Consider the following 24,014-nt stretch of genomic DNA (forward strand, 5'->3'; position numbering starts at 1 on the left):
GGGGCAGAGGCGGGTGGACAGAGGCCTTCCAATGACCCCCTCTGCTTTTCCTTCCAGGCATTCCCAGTATCAGTTATCCGGGCCCCCGCGGGGTCCAAGACATAAAAAGGGCTCAGAGCTGCTGCTATCACCCATTTTCCTTTCTTTTCTTTTTTTGCAGAGGAAGAAGCTGAGGCTCATCGAGGGGGCCTGTGACCCGCCCAAAGCATCAGCAGCGGGATTTGAACCTTTGTCCTAGGAACGGGAGAGGCCAGGGCGCCGACGCAGCAGCGGCCCCTGGCGGCCGTGGCGGGGCCGCGGCGCATGCTCCGCTTCCTCGGCGGACCGGGCTGGGTCACGAGGGTGAGGCGCGGCAGGAGCGCCGGCGGCCTCTTCCCGCTTCGCGTGCGCAGGTGCGCTCTGCAGAGGGGGCGGGGGCGGGAGAAGGCGGGGGCGGAGGCTGGGGGCTGGGGGCTGGCGCTAGCGCGCCTGCGCACTGAGCCCAACCCAGACTGTCAGTGGGATCTCGGAGCCGAGCCGCTGCAGAGACCGAGCGCGAGCTCGAGCCGGAGCGCGATCGGGATCGCGGGCGCGGGCGCGGGCGCGTGCTGCGGCGGTGGCGGCGGGGTCCGGGAGGCGCGCGCTGAAGAGGACTAAGCGGCTGCCGCTGCTGCTGCTGCTGCAGAAAGCGAGCGAGCCGAGCCCGGGACGGACGGACCGGCGGCGGGACCGGCGTACGGACAGACGGGCGGGCGGACGCACGCAGCATCCCCCGAATAGCAGACACCACTCCAAGCCCCTGAGCCCCGAGCTGCGGAGTGCTTTGATTTGCACCGAGTGGCAGTCCGTGCGTGCCCAGCGCTCCGACCGGTAAGTGCCCAGCGCCAGCTAGTCTTCCTCCTTGCCTCCTTCCTCCCTCCTTCTCCTCCTCCTCCTCCTCCTCCTCCTCCTCCTCCTCCTCCTCCTCCTCCCGGGTGCGCTTCTGCATGTGCGACTCTGCGCAGCGCGGCCAGCCCAGCCTGGGGAGGGGACGGGGGGTGTGAGGCTGTCCGCCCCATCCGCCCGGGGCTGGGGGCTGGGGGATCGGCAGGAAAGCCCGCCTGGGGATGAAGAGGGGGGTGTTATTGCAGGGTCCGCCTGGGAGCCAAGCGAAGACGACGAGGAGGCAGGGAGGGACCTCAAACAATTGGGAAGGGAAAGGGGGGGCTGCCTTTTTTAGGGAAGGGGGTGTCATAGGCGAGATCTCAGGATGCCTTTGTAGCCGATTTATAAATAGACCCATTTCTTCCGCACGTTGGATCCCCCAATTAGGGATCGGGCAAGTTTCCCGGGGGCTGCGAGAACTAACGAGCCCTCGATGGGACGGACGGCTTGGTGGTTTGCAGTCCGGTGTTTGCCCGCGTGCTGGTAGCTGGGTCGCTGGCCCCGGGGTCTGTCAAGCCACCCGGAACGGGCCAGGCAGCGGCGGGGTGGGGGGGGGGGGGAGGAGGAGCAGATTCAGGGGCTGGGCGTCAGGGATCGCCCAGGAGGGAGCCGGGATCCGACTCTGGCTCCTCATCCCTCGCCAGCCCTGCGAGGTGACTGCTGGGGGTTGTCGCGCGGGGATTTTCTGGGCGCTGGTGGCTCGCGCGCGTGATGCCTGAGGGTCTGCTGTGTGGCTTTGTCAGGAGCAGTATGCCGCGCTGGGGTCGCAGAGGCTCAGGGGCTCGGAGGGAGATGGAGGAGCAGCCGCAGAGGCAAACGCCTCGGAGAGCCCGAGGGGTTACCTGCCCGCCCGGTGGAGCGTAGTGGGCTCGCCTCCCGCCCGCCTTGTTGTTGTGGGCTTGCCTCCCGAAATGCGCTTCCCCGGCTCCCGCCCGACACCTAGCTGCGCAGGGGGATGGGCTGCCAGAGGAGCCAAGGTCATTTGGGCTCGGGAGCTGGGGAGGTTCCGTGGTGCCCAGCGAGAGCAGCCCTTTCTCGCAAGGTCAAAGGCAGCCGGGATGGGAGTCCTCCTGCTGAAAGCGGACCAGGCGGAGAGACGTTAGGTAGGGGGAGGGGGGAGCTTGGTGCAGGCGCCCGCAGATGATGGGCTGAGATTGCTCTCGCTGCATGGACGAGTTACCTGGAGGATGGCTGGCGGCAGTCCTGTCCTTCTGGGCTTAAAAGCCACCATCGCGGTGGCTCTTGTGGCCCAGGGGAGAAAACGCAGATCCTGGGGAGGGGGAAGTAAAGGGAAGAAGAAGAAGAAGAGAGGGTTTGCTTGTTGAAGAGGATTGAGTCAAGTTGAGACAGATCCCCAGGGGAAAGGGAAGGTAGTGAATGCGATTGGGAACCTGGCATTTTACTGCTTAACCTTCTTACCTGGCTGCCCGGCTACCTGGCTACCTGGCTGGCCCTACCCTTCGTGCAGTCCGAGGCCGCCGGGGTCTGCCCCGTGCTCCCTGGGCTAATTCCACTCCCCCCTGTGCCCCGGGACTGAAGGCGGCTTCCAGGGAGCTTTTGGGAGAAGGTGCTAGGAACGGCTGTGTGTATGTGCGTGTGTGTGTGTGTGTGTGTGTGTGTGTGTGTGTGTGTACACGCACGTGTGTGCCTGTGCTCGTGTGCCTAAGAGGACGGCGCCATTCCAGCACTGAGCGCTGCCAGGGACCTTAGAGGCAGCATCTCCCATTCCCCTTCCCCCCATTTTACACTGGGGGAAGAGAGCGGGAGGAGGAAACTTGCCCAAATTGGGGGGGGGGGGGTGTTATATAACACTAGCTTACATTTGCAAAGCACTTTGTACCTGACCCGAGTGAGCGCCATGGCTCTGGAGGTTCCTTTCAGCCCCGTCATCTCGGATCCTATTCTCAGAGCGCTTTGGAGCCTTAGCTGGATCTTTGGGGCACCTCCAGGCACTTGCCCATCTTGTTCCTCCCTCCATAGCCCTCAAAGGATCTGCCCCCCGAATGTATTTCAATGGGTCCCCTCCAACTCAGCAAACCCCTTTCTGAGAAACAAAGGTTACTCATGCTAAGTGTGGGCCTTTCTCCTTCTCCCCAGGCAGCAGGATGGGGATGAAGCAGGGCAGCCTGTGGGCAAGGGGGCTTCCATGGTCACCACTAGAACCACGTCATGGGCAGAGGAGGACAATGCCAAGTAATAAGCATCCCCGAGTGGAATAAGTGAGAGGATGGGAGGACAGAGATGGGGGGGGGGGGAATGTGGTGCTTAAAGCCCAGGCATTCACTTAAGTGTTAGGGCTGGGGAAGAACTCTGGCTCTGTGGAGCACTGTATCTTCTGTTCAAGAGGAGGGTGGGATAGAACAAATAGTCTTGACCTGGGCTCCAGGAACCTTTTAAAGAAATAAAGAAATAACTTGAAATGTAGTGGGTTTCCTTTGTCATGTTATGCGTTTTATTCTATGCATTTCAAACATGGCTGAGGCTTCCCTGGGTTGCCAGAGGGTGGTCCAGGACATGGAAAGGTTAAGAACCCCTTGCCTAGATTCTCTCTAAGGGCCTGTCTTCAAGATGTCAGGTCTTGCATTTCCTGTTTGATTGGAATTCAGAATTTAGATATTCAATATGAATTCTTAGTTCTCTAAAGACATCAAGCGAGATTAGTCTCTGTCCATCTCCCATCCTAAACTCTTGCTGTCCTCCAGACAGGTTTTCTGTCCAAAAGAGCCAGGGGGTAACTCTCATTGCCCCACCAAAATATATATATATATATATAAATACAAAAGAGCCAGGGGTGGGACTGGGAGGCAGGGGAAAGAAGGTGAAAAAAAAAAACAAACAAACAAGCCAAAGAAAACAGAGCATTTGGAATCAGGGGAGCTGAGTTCGAATCCAGATTCTGCTGCGTTTCCATACAGCAAGGGGAAAGGACCAAATTATCTTTAAGGCCTTCAGCATGGTACAGGGGAGGAATTAAATCTCACCTCATTCACCTTCGTGATTTGGGGCAAGGCAATTCAAATCCCTTGACTAGCTAGTCTTAGAGATCCCTTGCTGACTCTGTTTGTGACCCAGATCCTGTGGTCTTGAACTCTTACAAGAACCGTTCTTCTCCATGGCAGCTTCCCCCTACCTTCACCCAACCCATCTCACTAATACCTGATCCCAGTCCCAAGCTAATCACATTCTATTTGCTGGGGATTTTCTGAGAGAAAAGAAAAATTCAAAGCAACCTGCAGGGCAGAACCAATAGTCCCTTTCCCTACCTCTCTCTGCCCCGCAGTGAGGGGAGATAGTATGTCCTGCCTGCAAGGCTGGTGAATCACCCAGATAGGGTGGGCTCACCTGCAGAGATGCAGGAGTGATGCAGCCGAACCAGCATCCTGCCAAAGGCAGCCTCAGTAAACTGGCTGCCTGACTACCCCCTCCCCACAGAGAGGTGGGGAGGGGAGGTGAAGGACGAGGAAGAGAGAGGAGGAAAAGGAGGTCGGAGAGGGAGAGGGAGGGGAGAGGAAAAGAGAGGGGAGAGGGAGGCGGAGCATTACTTTGGGGTAAGGAAGGACATTGTGTTTATCCCTTCAGGGACAATACAGTTTCCCAGGGATAGAAGCATTTAGAACATGGGGGGTGGGGTCAAAGGCCCTCCCACATCTCCTTTACCAAGAGGTCAACTGAGATGCATCAAAGTTAAACATCTTACCTAAGCAGAGCCAGGATTTGCACACAAGTTCATTGGCTTCAAAAACAACATTCTCTCTCTGTGTGTCTCTCTCTGTCTCTCTCTCTAAAGAGTTTTTTAAAAGTTAAAGTTCTAGGTAAATTGTAGCTATTATTACTATTATCTCTCTGTATCTCTCCCCCTTCCTCTTTTCCCCCTTCTTCTTCACCCTTCCCCTTTTCTTCTTAATTGACACTTCTCTGTTGCTTCCTCCTCTTTCCTCCCCCTACTTCCTCCCTTTCTTCTCTTCCCTCTCTCCTTCCCCTCCCCTTTTCTGTATCTCTCCAACCTTCCCCCACTTCTCCCCATCTCTCTGCTAGTTACCTTCCCCCCTCCATGCATCCCATTAAGAAAATGCAATTAATCTCTAGAGGCTGGGGGGAAGGGGGGAGGGAATGTTTGTTTCCTTCTAAACTGAGCATGTGAGTGCAAAAATAGAGTCCTCAGTCTTTGATGAAGCCAGAGAGATGGTAACAGTCAAGTTTCCCAACTCAACACAGGCAGCAATTTGTAAACAGATCCCCCCCTTCCCTCCCCCACTCCCATATTAGGACTTGAAGGAATTCGGACAAGTCTACATCTTTTCCCCTGGAATCCTGCACCCTCCTGCTCTGTTGGTCTTACCTAGATGCTCTGGAATCAGTGAGCCCATGCAAAGGAGGCTGTTGTGGGGAAAGAGCCCCTGGAAGGAAAGTTAGGGACCCTTCTCACCAGCTGCCAACCACCCATTTCTATTCCCTGCTGCATATCTCATCCGTTATACACATTCTGGCCTCCTGTGTATGGAGAGAATGACTGGGTGCTTCTGGTGGAGGGAGACTACTTTGGGAGGAGTCGAGGATGCTGGAGGGGGCCTGAATAGTCAGCTCCAGCTTCCCTTGGGGAGGCCTTCCTAGAAGACCACCCAGGGATCCTGACAAGCCTCTAGCCCGCTGCCCTCCTGCAGTGATTGGCTACAAGAAGACCTCCTTTTCCTAAAGGCTTCTCTGTTTCCTCCCCCATCCCAGATACCTGGAAGGAGACAAACAGGAAACTCGATGGTATCCTTGCCAAAGAAGTAAAATCTCAGTCACCCAAGATTGGAATGGACCCAGAGTGCAGGACCACTGCTTCTTCCCAGCTGGTTCTGTTACCTTGGCCAAGTCATCTCCCCTCCCTAGGCCAGTTTCCTCACCAGTAAAACTGGGGGTATGGAGAGGAATAGACTAAATGACCTCTGAAGGTCCCTTCCAGCTCTAAGCTCTTTGATCCCTCCCTCTGGCAAAGGTGCTAGCCAGTGCAAACATGCAGAATGGTGATAAATGAGAGCTTCCTTCAGGGAAGCTAGTCAAGGGTTAACCTTGCCCGAGTATAAATAGTAAGTCATTGATCTTCCTGGCGCTCTAGCAGTTAACTGGCAGGAGATCATTAGTAAAATAATACAGTTTCCGAAGGAAAATGCCTTTCCTTAATCCTCTTTAATAAGAACCTGCAGTCCCTGTGGGTAGAGGCCATCCTTCTTGCTCACTTGTCTTTATGCCTCCAGCCCTCTCCCTCCCCCTCCCCCATGGCCCAGGACTAGCCCTGGACCCTGCACTGAGTAGGAGCTCCATTAAATATTCATTGAGTCTTGTAAAGACCACAGAGGACTGGCCTGCCGGAGGTGCTTTGTGAATTTTAAAGCTGCACCATCAACCAAACATGCATTTATTAAGCACCTGCTGTGGGCCTGGCTATCTGTGATAAACTGAGGCTACAAAAACCCCAGAGAAGCCATCCTGACCCTCACAGAGCTGCCTTTCTATGGAAGGGGCAGCATTCGGGAAGATGATTGAGGAGGGTCGAGAGAGTGGTGACATCCCTAGAGCCAGGAAAGACTTCAACAGCAGGTCAACAGGGCACCTGACGTGAAACTGGGGGGAAGGTGGGACTCCAAGAGGAAGCAGTCAGGAGGGGCATGGATGACAGGGACAGGATGCTCAGGCTGGAGAGGACTTACTCACATTCCTCTCTTTCAGCTACAGGCTCAGGCTGCTGGGCCAAGAGCTGTAGTTGATCCCTATTCAGCAAATGAGGAAACAGGCTCAGGGAAGTTGAGGAACTATCCAAGGTCATGAAGCCAGTAAGTCACTTAGTAGGGATCCGGGCTCCGCCAGGTCGCATGTTCTTCTATTGTGTTGATCGATTCTCGCAACTTTTTGTCTGCCCTGGGAAAGAGATAGCAGAATCAGAGACAGACAGAGACACAAAGAGACACGATGGTTTCTCCCCCTAGATACTCTAAGATCCCCCTTCTCTGGTGCATCTCTGGGCTCTTGATCAAAGATGGGGGGAAAGCTATTTGGGGGATTAAATGTTAGTAATGTTCAGTTTCTAATATCTGTATAGAGGCATTCATTTTAATCCAGTTATAAAAGCTTCTCCTCCTTCCCTCTTCTTAGCAAATAAAGACATACACGTCATTTATATTTTTATAAGCATTGATGTCACTAAGCCAGTCATAGGAAAACACCAGCTTCTGTTTTCACTTGGGATCTTAGATCTAGAATGGGGAAAAAAACCTTAGAAACTATCCAGCCCAACCTCTTCCTTTTACAGATGAAGAAACTGAGGCCCAAAGAGATTCAATGCCCTGCCCAAAGTGATAAGTAGTGGAAGCATGATTTAAGCCGGTCATCTGGCCCCAGAGGTTCTGTACCAGCCTCAAGGGACATCACCCAGCCCAGGTTATCTAGTCCAGCCCCAACACTTTTAGAGATGGGAAAGAAGCCCTAGAGAAGGAAAGAGACTTGCCCACAGGCACCCACATGAAAAACAGCAGAGCTGGGAGTCACCCTCAAGGCCCAGGGCTCTTCCTTTGGCATCAGCTGGCCTGTTCTCCCCCACCCATAGGTAACTGTGTTCAGAGCCAAGGTGAGGATTGGAAAGTGCCCACACTGTGACAACCTCAAGGCCATCCTCGATGCTTTACAGTTTGTTTCTAAAGATAACGGCCATTCCCTCACGTGAATCAGAAGAGAAACATCTCCTTGCCTTGAGCCTGCACAGAACTCATTGAGAATTATATAAATGGAAAGATCCCGTGGATGCTGCAGAAACTCTCGTAATGAATGAGCCAGGGAAGGAATAGCAAATTGCCAAAGACTCTTCAGTGAAGCTTGGCACTAATAACCAGGTGTCTGTAGACATACTCAAGAGAAATTCTAGGCTCTTTGACAATAATGCACCCCTCCGAAGAGGAGTCATTGATTGAGAGCCTGAGGCCTTCCATGCACTGCCCAGACCTCACCCAGGAGCCCCAAGACCTGACCCACACCAGGACTTCCTGGCATGGCAGCCATCAGTAGGCTGGGGTGAAGACAAAGCAGAGAACAAGAGCTCAGACTTAGGAGCCCCTGCCCATGTTCTGAGGTTAGGGAACAGGACATTCTGAAGAGGATTGTGGAGAGGAGGATGACAGCTGCCATTTCTCTAAGGCTTTCGCATTTCCCAAACCCTCTTCATACAGCAACCCAGGACAGGGAGCACAAGAATTATGCCCATTTTGCAGAAAAGAAAAGTGAGGTTCAGCAAGGAGAAGGGACTCACTCCTGGTCACCCAGCAAATCCACTTCAGAGTGGGCATATGAGCCAGACAACACAGAGCCCTTTGGAGTCCTTGCCCCATTGTCTTCTCCCCAACCCCAAGCTGTCTTCCTAATAAAATCACAGAACAGAACCCTGGCCAGCTCCCTTCCTCCTCCATGGAGCCTTTCTTGATTCTCTCGGATTCCCTTGTGTTCACTGTGTCCCCTCCTTTTATGCTGCCACAGGCACTTTGGCCGCCTTCCTTAGAGTGGAATCTCCATGAGGGAGGCCTGTTTCCTCTGTTGTCTTTGTACCCTTACAGCTCAGAGCAGTAGATGCTTGTGGATAGATAGAACAGGTCATGCCTAGTCTAGATCCCTGCCTTTGAGATGTCTCCTTTCAGTTGGTTCTATAACCTCAAAGTCCCTATTTCTAAGACGGAGATAGAATTAGCACCTCCTTTGGCGGAGTCCTTGTCAAGACCAAATGGGAGAATGTATGTGATAAAGGATTTTGCGAGCCTTATAAGCGTGTCTTATGAGTATCAGTTATTATTTTAAATGTATGCGTGTCACGGGAAAACTTGGAGAGATGGTTGCTGTCCACTGATCAGGGGAGGTTCCAGGATGGGGGATGGCTCTTGGGATGGGCCTTGAAGGGATGCCCTGAGGATGAAATTTAGGTTAGAAAGGGTTTGGGCTTGGCAGCCTCTAGTCACTTGACCTCCCCACCACCACTCAGTTTCCTGATTAGTTAAATGAAGGGGTTGGACCAGATGACCTTAGGGCTGGGGAGGGGATCTTCCCTCTCGATTTCTGTGATCCCATAATAGTCAGGAGAGCCTGGCACCTCCAGTGCCCACTTCTCTTCTTGGCTACTCTCTGGTCTCTCTGGCCTTTCCCAGAGGCTGCATTCCAGAAATCTGTTTGCAAATGGAATTTTTAGCCTTCAATCCCATACCCTAATGGCCATTCAAATGCTCCTGGGGAATCCTTCCAGAGTGCAAATTATCCTCCCTGCCTCCATGCCTGGGGGCTCACACCTGTTCTGGAGGGTAGTCCCAGGGGAGTTTAAGCCCGAGGGAGGGCTTCCAAAGGGCCAGCTGCTCAGTGTTGACATCAGATAAGAAATCCTGGAGTGAGGGAGCACCGGCAGCTACTTGGGATCCTAACAGACCAGGAAGTGCCTGCCTTAATTGGCCAGACCCTGTTCTCAGCAGTGGGGAGACCCACCTCCCTTCAAGGGTCTTACAGTCCATCTACAGTAGGCAAGATGGAAACAAAGGACACATCCAAACATCATTCTCTCGGTAGCCCTCTCAGCTGGGCAGGGGCACAGTGAGGGTGGCATATGGCCCCCAAGATGTGCTGGGAGCCTGAATCCCTGAGGGGGAGTCCCAGAATCCCAGAGTCAGAAGAGAGGGATGTCACTGGCACTCTAGTGCAGAATCCCCGTATCGGACCTGATCTGCCCTTGAAGCCCCCCACTGAGGGGGAGACAGCCCATTCCCCTCTGGGAAACAGCCCCCACTAAGGAAGTTAGTGAGCCTATAGTAACTTCTGCAAATTGTTGCCATTTCCATTTGTTCTCCCCTGCGGGGCCAAATAAAGTTAGGCTGACCCCTCCCCTTTCACATCCCCCAGGGTCTTCTCTTCCCCAACTGAACACCCTCGGTGAATCATCCCCTGGCCTTCCTCATGTGGACATTCTCCAGCTCACCCCCAGAGCCCAGAACAGGGGGCCCAGCAGTGAATGCACACATCCCATGTGTGGTCGGGCCAGGGCAGAGTGCCCAGGGACTCTCCCTCCTTGTTCCTGAAAGTTATGCCTGTCCTCTATGGCCGTACACAAGGGGCTGGGCTTGATTTCCTCATTGAAATTGGCCACAGGATTGCTGTGAAACTCCCACGCCCAGGACTTGGAAACCTTAAGTGTCTGCTTGAAGCAGGAGCTTCCTGGGTGGCCTCAATATAGTGTTGGCACAGATTGAATTAGTAGTGGTCCACTCGAACCCCCAGATCATTTTTGGAACTACTATCTATCTGTATTTGTCTCCTCCCCATATTTGTATATGCAACATGTTTTTTTTTTTAATTCCAAATTTAAAATGCTTTTGCTTTTCCTTGTTGAATTTCATCTCGTGAGATTCAGCCTCAGCTCTGGCCTCTCAGATCCTTTCAGATGCTAGTTCTCCCTCCCTGGTTGGCATCATCTGCAGATTTGATAAAGATGGCGTCTGTACCATTGTCCCAGGAATGGAGCCAAGCACAGAACTCTGGGGTGCTTGGCTGGAAATGTGCTTCCAAGTTGAGATGAATGAACCATCACTGCACACTTCGAGTAGGGCTCCACCTCTACCACATCAAACTCTCTCCATCTTCTCCAGAACAATGACAGGAAAGCCTGTGGCAAGTCCTTTGCTAAATAAAACCTGGACAAACTGGATCTGCAGAAATTCCCTGATCTGCCCAGTTCACTAATCCTGTTCAAAATGAAAAATATGGTTAGACTGGTGTGACCTGTTCTTGATGAGGCCATGTTAGCTCTTTGTGATCGCCAGTTCATTTTCTAGGTTAAGACCTGGAGGGATGAGAAGCTCACTACCGTCCGAGGCAGCTGGTAACACTTTTGACTGTTCAAGGTTTAAGGAAATTGTTCCATCTGTACCCAGTCAAAATCTTTCTCCTCACAACTCTCCTTCCTGTTGCTCATTCCACCCCCACCCCCCACCCCGAGTCCCATTGCTCCTAGTTCAGCCATTCGGGGCAGACTAAAATAAGCAGAATCCTTCTTTCATATGATGACCCTTCAGAGAGAAGCACAGAAGGTCAGAGCTTCATAGGGCCTCCCTCTGAGCCTCAATTTGCTCCTCTGCAAAATGAGAGGATTGGACTCAGTGGCCCCTTCCAGTTGTGCCGTCCCCATGTTGTACAATCTGGTCCCACCGTGGCAGACTAGGACACAGCCCGGTCATGTTCAGTACAGCCAGTGAATGGAAGAGGCTGGTCTTGTGGCTTCAATTCCTTCAAGACTATCCCTGCACCTCTTCCTATTTGAAGGCTTTTAGCCAGGAGCAATAGTGGCTCAGGAGGAAGAAGGCATGGATTGCAATGCTACCTCAGTCCCTCTCTCACATGTAATCTTGGACTCCCTTCAACTCCCTGTTCCTCATCTGTAAAATGCAGGTAGATAGGTAGGGAGGTGGTGCCCTGGGCCTGAAGCCAGGAGGATCTGAGTCCCTACTCAGCCTCACACCCTTACTAAATGTATGACTTTGCCTCATTTTCTCCATCTGAAAAAGAGGGGTAATAGCACCTACCTCCCCCCAGTAGTTGTGAGGTTCATAAAGCATGTAATAGACCTTAACATTCTCTATAAATGCCAGCAATCGTTAGCAATCATGACCTATAAGAGCAAGAGCTGGGAGCAGAAAGGTCCCCCTCAGTTCTGACATGCCATGCTCTGGGTGTGCCCTTTGGAGACGCAACCTGAAAACCTGTGACTGGCAGAGGGGAAACTCCCCATTTAAGATGTAGTTTGGGGGTCCGGGCTCCTAAAACTACAGCTCGCTGGATTACTTCCATAAACACGTTTTGCTCCAAATGCTGGCATTGGCTAAGAGAAGGCAGTGAGACTTGAGGTCATAAAGCCTTCCCTCCATAAACCTGGGGCCCAAGGTCCATGAATAACCACAGTGTCTGTAGGAAGAGTGTGTACAAACTCAGAGTCCACACCCAGTGAAGCAAGCAGGTAGGGAATATACAGACACAGTTTCTGTTGCTCCTGAGCCTCAGCGACCTTTCTCTCCCCATGAGGCTTCCTGCTGCTTCCCCTCAGGCTGTGTCTCTGCTAGGAGGGCTGCCCCTCTGGACTGCCTGAAATCCACAATCAGCTCTCTTCTCTGCTGCCAAGGCTTTTGATTCCCAGCGACTGCCTACATGTGTCCCTGGCTGTCTGGAGTGTGTGTCCTTGTCCCCCTTCCCTGGGGGATCTCCAGACTGGCAGGGACTGTGACACTGTTCCTACCTCAAGGGTTTGCCACCTCTTGGAAAAGCAGTATAGAAGTAAATACAAAGTGACTTCCAGAGGCGCCAGCAATGAGGGACATCAGGAAAAGTCTGACATGGGGAATGGGCTTATGCTGGAGACGGGGATTTGCAGGTGTGGAGATGAGGACAAAAGGCATTCCCATCATGGGGGAGATGAGATGGTGTAGATGAAGAATAAACATAGAGTGGCTCAGCTGGAAGATAGAGTATCTGCTGGGGGAGCGATGTGTCAGCAGCCTGGGAAGGTCGGCTGGAGCCAGATGGCCAGGAAAGGAACCGATCTCCTATCTTTGGGGCAGTAGAAAGTCTCTTGAGCTGGGAAGTGACAGGGTAAGCCTTGTGCTCTAGGAATAATGATGTGTGGAGAATGCACGGGCCTCTAAGCTAGGGAGTCAGGGAGGCCAGGGAGCAGGCTGCTGCCCTAGCCCAGGGGAGATGTGCTAGGAGGTGAGATTCCAGTGCCTGTCTTCTGAGTCCAAATGCTTCTGGAAAAGGTTCTGCTGTTACTCAGGGCTGTAAAGTTTGCAAAACCCAGTGAGGGAGATGAGGCTATGATTATCCCCATTTCACAGATGAACCTACTCAGGCTGGGCAGTCACATAGCTCCTAAGTGTCAGAGGCGGAGAGATGAACTCAGAGTCTCCTTTCTCCCAGTCCATTGCCCCTGCCCACTGCCCCACCCTGGTAGAAGGAAGGCATTAGTGATTGGGGGGAGACTGGACAAGGCTGCTCTTGAGGTGGTCCTTCCCATCATATCCCCACATCCATACTGGCCCAGGGAGCCTGGGCCCTCTTCTTTTGAGGCAGGCATCCTGAAGGGGAGCCCAGGGCCCCCTCCCCAGCTCACTGGAAAGCCTGAAGGGTCCTGGAGGCCTATCACTCCTCAGCAGAGCAGTGAGGACACTTTCGTAAGTCAGATGATGAAGTTTTGGGTGGAAGGCTGAAGGAGGGGGGCCTGGATGTCCTCTGTCACCTAGGATTCACAGATTCAGAATTGAAAGGGGCCTTCAAAGTCATGGAGTCTAACTTTCCTATTTTACAGAGGAGGAAACTGAGGCCCAGGGAAATGAAATGACTTCCTTGAAGTAGCCCGGATCCCAAATGTCACCCTTTCCATCTCCAAGATGCTGGGATTGTAAACGGGGTCCCCTGCCCTTTCCTGCCCCACGCTTGGGCAGTGAAAAGTGGGGTGTTGTCTGTGAACCTGGCCACCAGCCCTGCTTCCTGTGTTTCTCCCCCCAACACACCCCGTTCTCTTACCGACCTTTATATAGCACGTATGGGATGATTCACTGAGAGATGCCTCCATCCCGGCTTCCGAGCAGCTCTGCGTGATGCATCCAGGATGTAAGGATACCCAGGGCCCGGAGAGGGGATGAGATGCGCCCAGGGCCCCCACAGCACCAGGACAGCAAGCTGGGCTCTTCTGGAAGGCAGCGGGGTTTGGTGGTGAGAGGGGGCCATGGCTAGAGTCGGGCCACTGAGCTTTAAGTCACGGCCCTGCTCTTCCTTCCTGGGACGAGTCCGTCACCTGTGGAGCGGTGAGCCTGGAATAAGAGACTTCCGAGGGCCCCTTCTTGCTGCTTTCAGGACTCCCAAAGTGAGGGAGGTGGGTGATGTGATCTCAAAGGTGCCACATTGTACAGATGAGGAAGACTGAGGCACCCAATCCTGACAGCAACAAACATCTATTAGGCTCTTACTATGTGCCGGACAGCGAGGGACAAGACTAGCATGAAAAATAACAGTCCTTGTCTTCAAGGAATTCGGCATTTACTGGGTACTTTCCCCTGGTCCCCCTCGGGTTCTCCATTATCCCCTGCCTGTCTCCTCCCTTCTCTCCCCCCATATTCCTAAACAGCCATGAGTTGGACCTGGGGCTTTAGGGTCACTGGTTCCCATTTTTGAGCTTGTTGAATACAATGTTATGTTTTCTGGTTTTCATTTGAAAAGTGAGGTATTTAGAGAGTTTAGCCTTGTCTAGTGAGGGAAGGAGATCATAATTTGCAGTGTCCCCATACAGTGGTCCTTCAGGGGCATTGCCCTCCAGGCTCTGCTGAGACCATGAGGCCTCTTTCCTGAGCAAGCCAATTATTTCTTCTGCCTCTCCTTTACCAGCACCTTCCTCTCCTGGGCCCAGCCCACTTTATGACTAATCTGCTTTCCATTCTTGGATGTAGGAGGAAGGGAGAGTCATTCACTCCCTCCTCCCTGGGTTTGTCATAGACTCATCTAAGGCCGTAAGGCCTGAGACATCTTCAGATCCCACACCCTCATTTGACAAAGGAGGAGACTGAGCCCTGAGAAGGGGAGGGAGATGCTCAGGGCCTTTGTTTTTGTTTTGTAAACCCCACAACTAGAGCTATTTTTGCATCCACTGATTATCTGGCTATCTGTATGTGTGAAGTAGAAGAGGCTGCCTCAGGAGGGAGTGAACTGCATGTGAATGGAGCTGTTCAAGTCCAACTGACTGGCTGATCACTTCTTGAGGAGGTTGTAGAGGTTTGGGTAGATGATTTCTGAATTCCCTTAGGTCAGGGGTCCTAAATCTCAAGGGTCTATGGGTGGGTGAGTGGGTGAATGGATGGATGGATGGATGGATGGATGGATGGATGGATGGATGGGAAGAGAGAGATAGGTGGATGGATGGCTGGGTAAGAAATTACATCTTTAGTTTCACTAACTTCTATGGAAATTTAATCTTTCCCCTCCAATTATGAATTTTTATGAAACCATTCTTCTCAGAAAAGCTCTGTAGTTTTCAGCAGACTATCACAGGGGTCCATGACCCCTTATTGATGTACTAGCTGGGTGACTATGGGTAAGACCTGCCTGAGCCGTAGTTTGCTTCTCTGTAAAGTGAGAATGACACTTTCCATTATGTACCATCAGAGTTGTTGTGAAGACAGTGCTTGGTAAACAAACCTTAAAGGGCATAGAAGTATGAGTTGTGGTGATCATTCTCTGGAATTCAAGACCCCTCTTTGAGACAATGGGCTGTGGTAGAAAGAGTCATGGACTTGGATTCAGAAGCCTAGAACTGAATACTTGTCTTGGACATTTCACTATTGATGTGACCCTGGACCAGACTGTTAGTTGTTTTTGAACCTCAATTTCCTCATCTGTAAAATGGGTTTGAAAGCACTGGTATTGCCTGCTAAGGAAACCTAGAGCATCACCGAGAATGATTGTATTAACAAAAATTAAAGATTCACTTTAGAAGAGTTCCCTTGACCTCACAGATTAGAATTAGGTTGTTGTTCAGTTATGTCTGACTCTTTGTGACCCCGTTTGTGGTTTTCTTGGCAAAAATACTGGAGTTGTTTACCATCTCCTTCTCCAGCTCATTTTACAGATGAAGAAATTGAGGTAGACCAGGAGAAGTGACTTTCCCAGTGTCACACCTAGTAAGTGTCTGAGACTCCATTTGAGCTCAGGAAAATGAGTCTTCCTGACTCCAGGCTTGTCCTTATTCCCTGAGAAGTCAGGACCCTTGAGCAGGTCCTAATAAAAAAGGGTGTGTCCACTCCTGTTTCCTTTGGGTAAAAAAATAATCTCAAGACCATCACTGAAAACTTTCTACTTTTGTCCTTTCCTTGCTATCAAATCATTTCACCTTTTGTTTCACACTTGCTATAAATGTAAGTTGGAAATTTCTTCATTGAGAGCGAATTCTCTGATTACCAGCAGCAACCGTCAGCCAGAACCTCTCCCAAAGGTGCTTCTGATAAGACTTTAGCTAAGTGCAGACTGTGATCGGTTTTTCTTACCCATCTCCTACTCCAGTGGTTGAGAGGAACAGCCTGGGATAGAGCGTTGTATTTGGAGCCAAGAAAACCTGGGTTGGAATCCAGCCTCCAGCACTTCCTTGCTGTGTCTCTGAGCAAATTGCTTCATCCTCTCAGCCTCAGTTTTTGCCTCTGTAAAATGGGGGTAATAATGGCTCCTACCTCTTAGGATTGTTGGGAGCTATTGCTGTTGTCCTTAATCTGTTTCCCTCTCTTTAAATGTGGGTCAGATAGAACAGACTCTGAGAGAACGCACTTTTCTTTTCCGTCTGATGCATAAAAGAGATGGACATCACATAGAAAATCTATGTATATGCCCGGATGGATGAAATAATCTCTTTTTGTACGAATGGGAGCATTGGGTTCTGAGCTCTGCCGGCGCAGCTCAGTGAGAGCATCCACAGCCCCGGGGTGACTCAGTGACCGAAGGGACCCTGGGGAGGATGGGAGGTGCCTCTCATCCTCCCTCTCCCTCCCTCCCTCTATTCCAAGACTTCTCTGCTCCCTGTAGCTCAGAAATTGATGGGTGATTTGTCCTTTCTTCTCAGAGAGGACCAAAGCGACAACCCTATGTCGGGGTCGAGGTACCGTGTGTCTGACCGTGGCTGATCAGACCCATGTGAGCTCCAGAGGCTCCAGAGCAGGTGAGGCACACAAAGGCCGTATTGCTTTATCAACATCGATTTTCTGGGCATTTCACAAAGTTGTCGTTGGTGGTGTTACACCGTGAGGCATAGGAGGCGCGAGCAAAGACGACTTCATTCTGTGCCAAGCCCCATGCTCGGCGGCACAGTGGGGCGCGGAGGCCCCGGGAGCTGCCGCCTCGGACAGGTCGCTGCTCAGGCCTCAGGAGGTTTGGGTTAAAACCATGACAGTGCCATCCCGAGCAAGACGATTTCTCTTTTTCACACGCACAGGCGTTCACGCCGCCTCTCCGAGGTGGTGTTTTGTGCAAGGCACTTTGTAAACCTCAGAGCGTGGCAGAAAGTGGGTTTTCTTCATTGGGCCTGGACCTGGGAGGTCACTGGTTTCTACCTATAGACCACTCCCAGGTGAGGAAAGTGCCTCTGCCAGAGCCGGTTAGCACCCTCTCTCCTGCCTACGGGCCCTGCGCCGGCAGAGCGTTTGTTCACCGGGATCCTTCTTCAGCTAGGACAGCAAGCCGGGCGAGGCCACTGGCGGCTTCGAAAAGGTGAACTCAGCTTCTCTGCAGCCAACAAGGGAGCGAGTGGAGGCAAGGGCCGAGCTGCTCCAGGAGGCCTTGGCGCCGGGCCGGGAGCTCCCTCCCACAGTGCTGTGAAGGTTGTTTGACGTGGCCCTGCTTCATCTGCCCAGGATCGCGCCCTGGGAGAAGCTCGGGGCTGCTGTTGCTCGTGCCTTTCCGAGGTTCCCCCACAGATAACGCCTGGTCTGGTGCAGTAGCCAGTGGAAGGAGAAGGGGAAAGAGAGACAGAGAGAGAGAGAGAGGCAGAAGGCCTGAGTTTAAATCCCCCCTCTGCGACTTATCTGCCTGACTCTGTGCCTCAGTTTCCTGCTCTGTAAAATGAGCCAATTGACCTAGGCGACCACTGAGCTCCTTCTAGCTCTCTGGTTCTATGCCATTTGTAGCTTTGTAGAAGCTATTAGCTCCATTTTTGTTCAATGGAAAAGTATTAAGATCCTCCTTAATGGGGGGCAGCTAGGTGGCAAAGTGCATAAAACACCAGCGCAGGATTCAGGAGGACCTGAGTTTAAATCCAGCTTCAGACACTTGACACTTACTAGCTGTGTGACCCTGGACAAGTCATTTAACCCTCATTGCCCCGCAAAAAAATAGTAATGATGACGATGACGACAACAACAATGATGATGGAGCCTACAGGGAGAATGATAGAGCTGAGAGAAGGAGAGATGATGGAGCCTACAGGGAAGATAATAGAGCTGGGGGAAGGGGAGGTGATGGAGCCTACAGGGAGAATGATAGAGCTGAGAGAAGGAGAGATGATGGAGCCTACAGGGAAGATAATAGAGCTGGGGGAAGGGGAGGTGATGGAGCCTACAGGGAGGATGATAGAGCTGAGAGAAGGAGAGATGATGGCACCTACAGGGAAGATAATAGAGCTGGGGGAAGGGGAGGTGATGGAGCCTACAGGGAGAATGATAGAGCTGAGAGAAGGAGAGATGATGGAGCCTACAGGGAAGATAATAGAGCTGGGGGAAGGGGAGGTGATGGAGCCTACAGGGAGGATGATAGAGCTGAGAGAAGGAGAGATGATGGAGCCTACAGGGAAGATAATAGAGCTGGGGGAAGGGGAGGTGATGGAGCCTACAGGGAGGATGATAGAGCTGAGAGAAGGAGAGATGATGGAGCCTACAGGGAAGATAATAGAGCTGGGGGAAGGGGAGGTGATGGAGCCTACAGGGAGGATGATAGAGCTGGGAAAGGGTGATCGAACCTAAAGAGAGGATGGTGGAGCCCAAGGCATGTATTGGATGAGATAAGACATCACCTTTCCAGTGGAAAAGCGTCCAGCAGACCTTCGGCTACCAAAGCTTCCCAGCAGAGCACCTCCTCCCACCATGGGATCCCAGCGGCTGCTCCTTACAGATTTGCTGCTGCAGCATCACCTGGCTGTGAGTTTTCTCCTCATCACAAAAGCTCCGAGGTTTAAATCATAAATGTCCTTTCCCGAGGCTGGTGAGGGCGGTGACCTACGCCCTCCAGAGCCTTTGGGAGTCCCCAGAGGTCTCCACTGGCCGACTTGATGAGCCCAGGGTGGTGCTCTGGGGAGGCTGCGGAGGACACTGACCTGTGGCGCCGGGCTGGGTTCCCTCCCGTCCCAGAGCAGCTCTTTGGCTCAGCTGGCACTATCAGTATCCTCCTGCTAGAGGTCCAGGGCTTCCCACTCATGGGAGTAGGGGCAGGAGAGCTGGGGTGACGGCACCGGCACCGTACAGGATCTCAGAATGAGAAGGAACTTCAGGAACCACCCCTGCTGAAAGGGCCTGGAATCCCCTCCAGAGGTGGGGAGCTGTTCACTAAGTGACCACGTGCCAGGCCCGTCTCCATGAACCTAAGATTGGCTGCAGTATCAGCCTGCTGGCAATGTTGAGTCATCAGTCCACTAAAACCCCCAGCTCTTTTTCAGATGAACCTCTAGCTAGGCGGGCGCCACCCCCTCCTCACGGGTTTCATAGAGAAGGACGTTGGTAACAATTATTTCTACTCTGTTCTCCTTGCTTTTCTTGGTCATTTCATCTTTCCCTCGGGATAAATGTGAGATAGGAAAGCCTCTGGCATCAACGAAGGACCGTTCCTCCTGAGGACAGTGGAAAGGGAATAGCTTCTGTTCACTTGGGCCTCCTTGCTGCCCCTCTTTGTGCCTCCATCCAGACTGTGCCTAGAGCGCCCCCTCCTGGCCTCCGGTGCTGTTCTCTACAGAAAGCCTGTCTTTGGGCCTCACTTGGCTTCCTCCTGTCTGACTTGTATCCCTGCCTGAGAATGTAAGCTCTCTGAGAACAGGTTAATGTCTTTGGGTTAGTTGCCATCCCCTACACAAGACCTTTCCTGATCTTCTTATATGTTGTTTTTTTATTTCTTATTTTATCTTAAGCGATATTTTATTTTCCCCCAATTACATGGAAAAACAATTTTTAACATTCATTTTGTTAAATTCCATCCATTCCATCCCTGCTCCATGAAATGGTAAGCAATGTGATACAGGTAAGACATTAGCAATCATGTAAAAGATTTCCATATTTTTTTTTCAGGGCAATGAGGGTTAAGTGACTTGCCCAGGGTCACACAGCTAGCTAAGTGTCAAGTGTCTGAGGCTGGATTTAAACTCAGGTCCTCCTGAATCCAAGGCCAGTGCTTTATACACTGCAACACCTAGCTGCCCCAACATTTCCATATTTGAACTCCACCTCCCAACATTACTTAACCTTCACTTTGTATGTATTTTATATTTTCTTTTTTTAATCATAAAAGTATTTTATTATTTTCCAGTTACATGTAAAGATAGTTTTCAACTCTTGTTTTTTATAACATTTTGAGTTCCAAATTTTTCTCCCTCCCCCCATTAAACATATTTCTGCATTAGTTATGTTGTGAAAGAAGAATCAGAGTAAAAGAAAAAAACCTCAAAAAGCAAAAACAAAAAAACAACCCCAAAGTAGAAGCAGTATGGTTCAATCTGCATTCAAATTCCACAGTTCTTTTTTCTGGAAGTGGAGAACATTTTCCATCATGAGTCCTTTGAAATTGCACTGCTGAGAAGAGCCAAGTCTATCACTGTTGATCATCACACAGCGTTGCTATTACTGTACCCAATGTTCTGGTTCTGCTTATTTCACTGAATATCAGTCCACTTAAGTCTTTCCAGGATTTTCTAAAATCTGCCCACTCATTTTTTCTTACAGCACAATAGCATTCCATTACATTCATATACCACAACTTGTTCAGTAATTCCCCAATTGATGGACATCCCCTCGATTTCCAATTCTTTGCCACCACAAAAAGAGCAGCTATATATGTTTTTGTACATGTGGGTCCTTTTCCCTTTTCTATGATCTCTTTGGGATATAGACCTAGTAGTTGTATTACTGGATCAAAGGGTATGCACAGCCACAGAGCCCTTTGGGCATAGTTCCAAATTGTTCTCCAGAATGTTTGGATCAGTTCACAGCTTCACCAACAATGCATTAGTGTTCCAATTTTTCCACAGCTTCTCCAACATTTATTATTTCCCTTTTTGTCATATTAGCCAATCTGATAGGTGTGAGGTGGCACCTCAGAGTTGTTTTAATTTGCATTTCTCTAATCAAATGTGATTTAGAGCATTTTTTCATATGGCAATAGATTTGATTTCTTCATCTGGAAACTGCCTGTTCATATCCTTTGACCATTTCTCAATTCGGAAATGACTTGGATTCTTATAAATTTGATTCAGTTCCCGATATATTTTAGAAATGAGGCCTTTATCAGAAATACTAGCTGTAAAAATCATTCCCGGCTTTCTGCCTCCCTTCTAATTTTGGATGCATTGCTTCTGTTGGTACAAAAACTTTTTTAAATTTAATGTACAGATTTCATATTTTCTTAACTGTTCACAGGCTCTTTCTCGCCCTTAGAATGTACATTCCCTGAGGGCAGGAGCTGTTCTCACTTTTGTCTGTCTATTCCCGGCTCCTGGCCCCATGCCTGACACATAGTAGGGGTAAATAACTCCTTATTGAATTGAGTTCATGCTCTCATGGGGCTTGCAGTCAAGCAGGAGGTAGGGGGTATGCACACAAATAGTATAAGGTGTCTGTCATTGTTCAGTCATTTTTAGTTGTGACCGGCTCTTTGTGACCCCAATGGGGGTTTCAAACGACACACTTGGCAGAGACACTGGAGCGATTTGCCATTTCTTTCTCCAGCTCATTTTACATATGAGGAAAATGAGGCAAACAGAGTGAAGTGACTTACCCAGGGTCACACAGCTAGTACATGTCTGAGGCCAAATTTGAACTCGGGTCTTCCCAACTCCAGACCGCTATGTGATCTATCCATTGAATATAAATTGGTCAATCAACAAGAGCTTCTTAAGCACTTTCTGTGTGCTTGCCAGACACTGAGGCTAAGCACCGGAATCCAGAGACACAGATGAGGCCGTCCCTTCGCTCCAAGGACTCACGCAGTTAAGGCAAACAACAGGCACGCTTGTCAATGACTGTGAAACGAATGATGGGGGGGGGGGCTGGGAGGGGGTCCGTGAGTGAAGCCCCCCCCCCACACACACACACAGGAGGTGGGCTTGAGCAGAGCCTCGAAGGAGATGAGGCGAGGGAGGAAGGAGGAAGTGCCTTCCGGGGGGAAAGAGAAGATTTCAGCCGCAGCACGGTCTGGCTGGATTGTAGTGCGCACGGGGGAGCCGTGTACAATAAAGTGGGTGCTGGATTGGGAAGGGTTCAGTGCCAAACGAAGGAGGAACTCGGACTTTAAACTCAGGGCAATGGGGGCCCCAGAAAGTTCTTGAGCAAAGGCGCACTGAGGCGCAGCATGCTGCGTGTCAGGACTTTGCAGCCATGGGGTGGACGCTTCCCGGGAAAGCTACGGGGAGGCTCTTGCAATGATCCGTGGGAGAGGGGGTTGATGGGGAAGCAGTGAGTGGAGAGAAGTGGGGTCATGTGAGAACCGCTGTGGCAGCAGACTCCACAAGACATAACGGGTCGGGGAGGGGGTTGGGGGGGACTGGTGAACCCCGTAATAGTGAAAGTGGGGGTGGACCTTGGCAGACATCAGGAAGACCAAGCAGAGCACAGACCATCAGAGCGCAGAGACCCACCATCTCATCCACCCTCTCGTTTTACAGGGGAGGAAACTGAGGCATACAGAGAGGGACATTTGACCCATACCACATGGTTGATAAGTGGAGGAGCAGGATCTCTGAGTCCAGGTTCAGGGGCCTCCCTCTTGCCCTGTGCTGTGCCTCAGGATTGGATGAGGTCCCACCTGGCCAGGCCCCACAGGACCCTGCTATGCACAGTGAAGGCCTTCATGGCATGGTCAACCCTTGTCCCTCAGTGAGTGCCCTCAGTCCAAGCCTGTCTTGTTAGATTAGGAAAGAAGCTTTCTGGGTCACCCTTGGGAGCCTCCAGTGTTTAGGAGCTGACTTCATTTCACCCAGAATTTTCAAATTCACTTTTGTTTAATTTAAAATATATCCAAGGGGGCAGCTAGGTGGCGCAGTGGATAAAGCACCAGCCCTGGATTCAGAAGTACCTGAATTCAAATCTGGCCTCAGACACTTGACATGTACTAGCTGTGTGACCCTGGGCAAGTCACTTACCCCCATTGCCCTGCAAATATATATATATATATATATATATATATATATATATATATATATATATATATATATATAATCTCCAAAACCTACGTAAAAGGAGGCAATTTTGAGAAACAGAGAGACTCTCATCCCAGAGAAACAGACTGGCCACATAAGCACACTCCACCAAGGACACCGTCCTGTGGAGCCAGTGCAGAAAAGAGGCCTGAGCACTGGCTAGGCAGTGACCTCCTGGCCTCTCAAGGTCACCCCCTCCACCCACCTGCTTTTCCCCGACAGCCTTGGGCAGGAATCCCTCGGGAGTCCTGCTCTCCATGTCCGACTCTGCCTCTGCTCCATATGATAAAATGGGGAGCCAAGAGCAGGCAGGAGCTTCAGGGCCATCTGGCCCAACCCCCTCTGAAACACGAGCAGAACGAGGCTTGCCCAAGTAGCCAAACATAGATTCGAACTCAGGGTGCGTGACTCCAAGGCCAAGGCTCTGCCTTCTCGTTCCTCCTCCACTTGACTGAGCCAGGGGCCTCCCACTCAGCATTTCCATCCTTTGTCCCTGATACTCTCTGGACCCCGATTCTAGTGCTTGCTCTAAAATAAAGGGGCACCATAGTGCTCAAGGCCTTGGACGCTTTACTAGCTGTGTGACCCTGGGCAAGTCACTTCATCCTGTCTGCCTCAGTTTCCTCATCTGTAAAATGAGGTAGAGGAGAGGGTAGTCCAATCCAGTATCTCTGCTAAGAAAACCCCCATTGGGTCATAGAGATTCAGACAGGGCTGAACAAGAGAGTCCAAGTGATGCCTTTTGTTTTCCCAGACAGAGTGTAAGCCCCTTGAGGACAGGGACAGTTTCATTTTTGTCTTTGTGTTGACAGACCCTGGCACGGCACTGCCACATAGTGCATGCTTGCTGATAGATTAATCCATTGATTTGATGTCACCTGCCTCCTTCCTGCCTTTCCAGCCCCTCCCTCTTCTAACAAGGAAGATCAAGGTAGCAAAGTCAGCTGAGAAAGTGGCCTGAGAAAAGAGCACTCACCATTCTAGACCCAGGCAAGGACCTTAGAACATAGAACAGGGAGGGTCAGAGCTTGGAGAGACCTCGAAACAGAGCAGAGTTCAGGCACAGAAGTGAGCTTAGAACACAGAGGAGGGAATATCAGAGCTTGGAGAGAACTTAGAACTTAGAACAGGGAATGTCAGA

General features: G+C 51.2%; 1 protein-coding gene across 1 annotated transcript in view; it reads left to right on the plus strand.

Annotated features, from left to right (window-relative positions):
* Positions 1–601: 601 nt before the first annotated feature.
* The window catches only part of VSNL1 (visinin like 1), an 88,864-nt gene continuing 65,451 nt past the window's right edge, over positions 602–24,014 (plus strand). Inside the window, exon 1 of the mRNA XM_043988893.1 lies at positions 602–849. The gene's annotated coding sequence lies outside the window, so the exon portion shown is untranslated. The remainder of the gene's footprint in view (positions 850–24,014) is intronic.

This window comes from Dromiciops gliroides, chromosome 2, assembly GCF_019393635.1.
Source record: "Dromiciops gliroides isolate mDroGli1 chromosome 2, mDroGli1.pri, whole genome shotgun sequence".
In the NCBI taxonomy this organism is placed as follows: domain Eukaryota; kingdom Metazoa; phylum Chordata; class Mammalia; order Microbiotheria; family Microbiotheriidae; genus Dromiciops; species Dromiciops gliroides.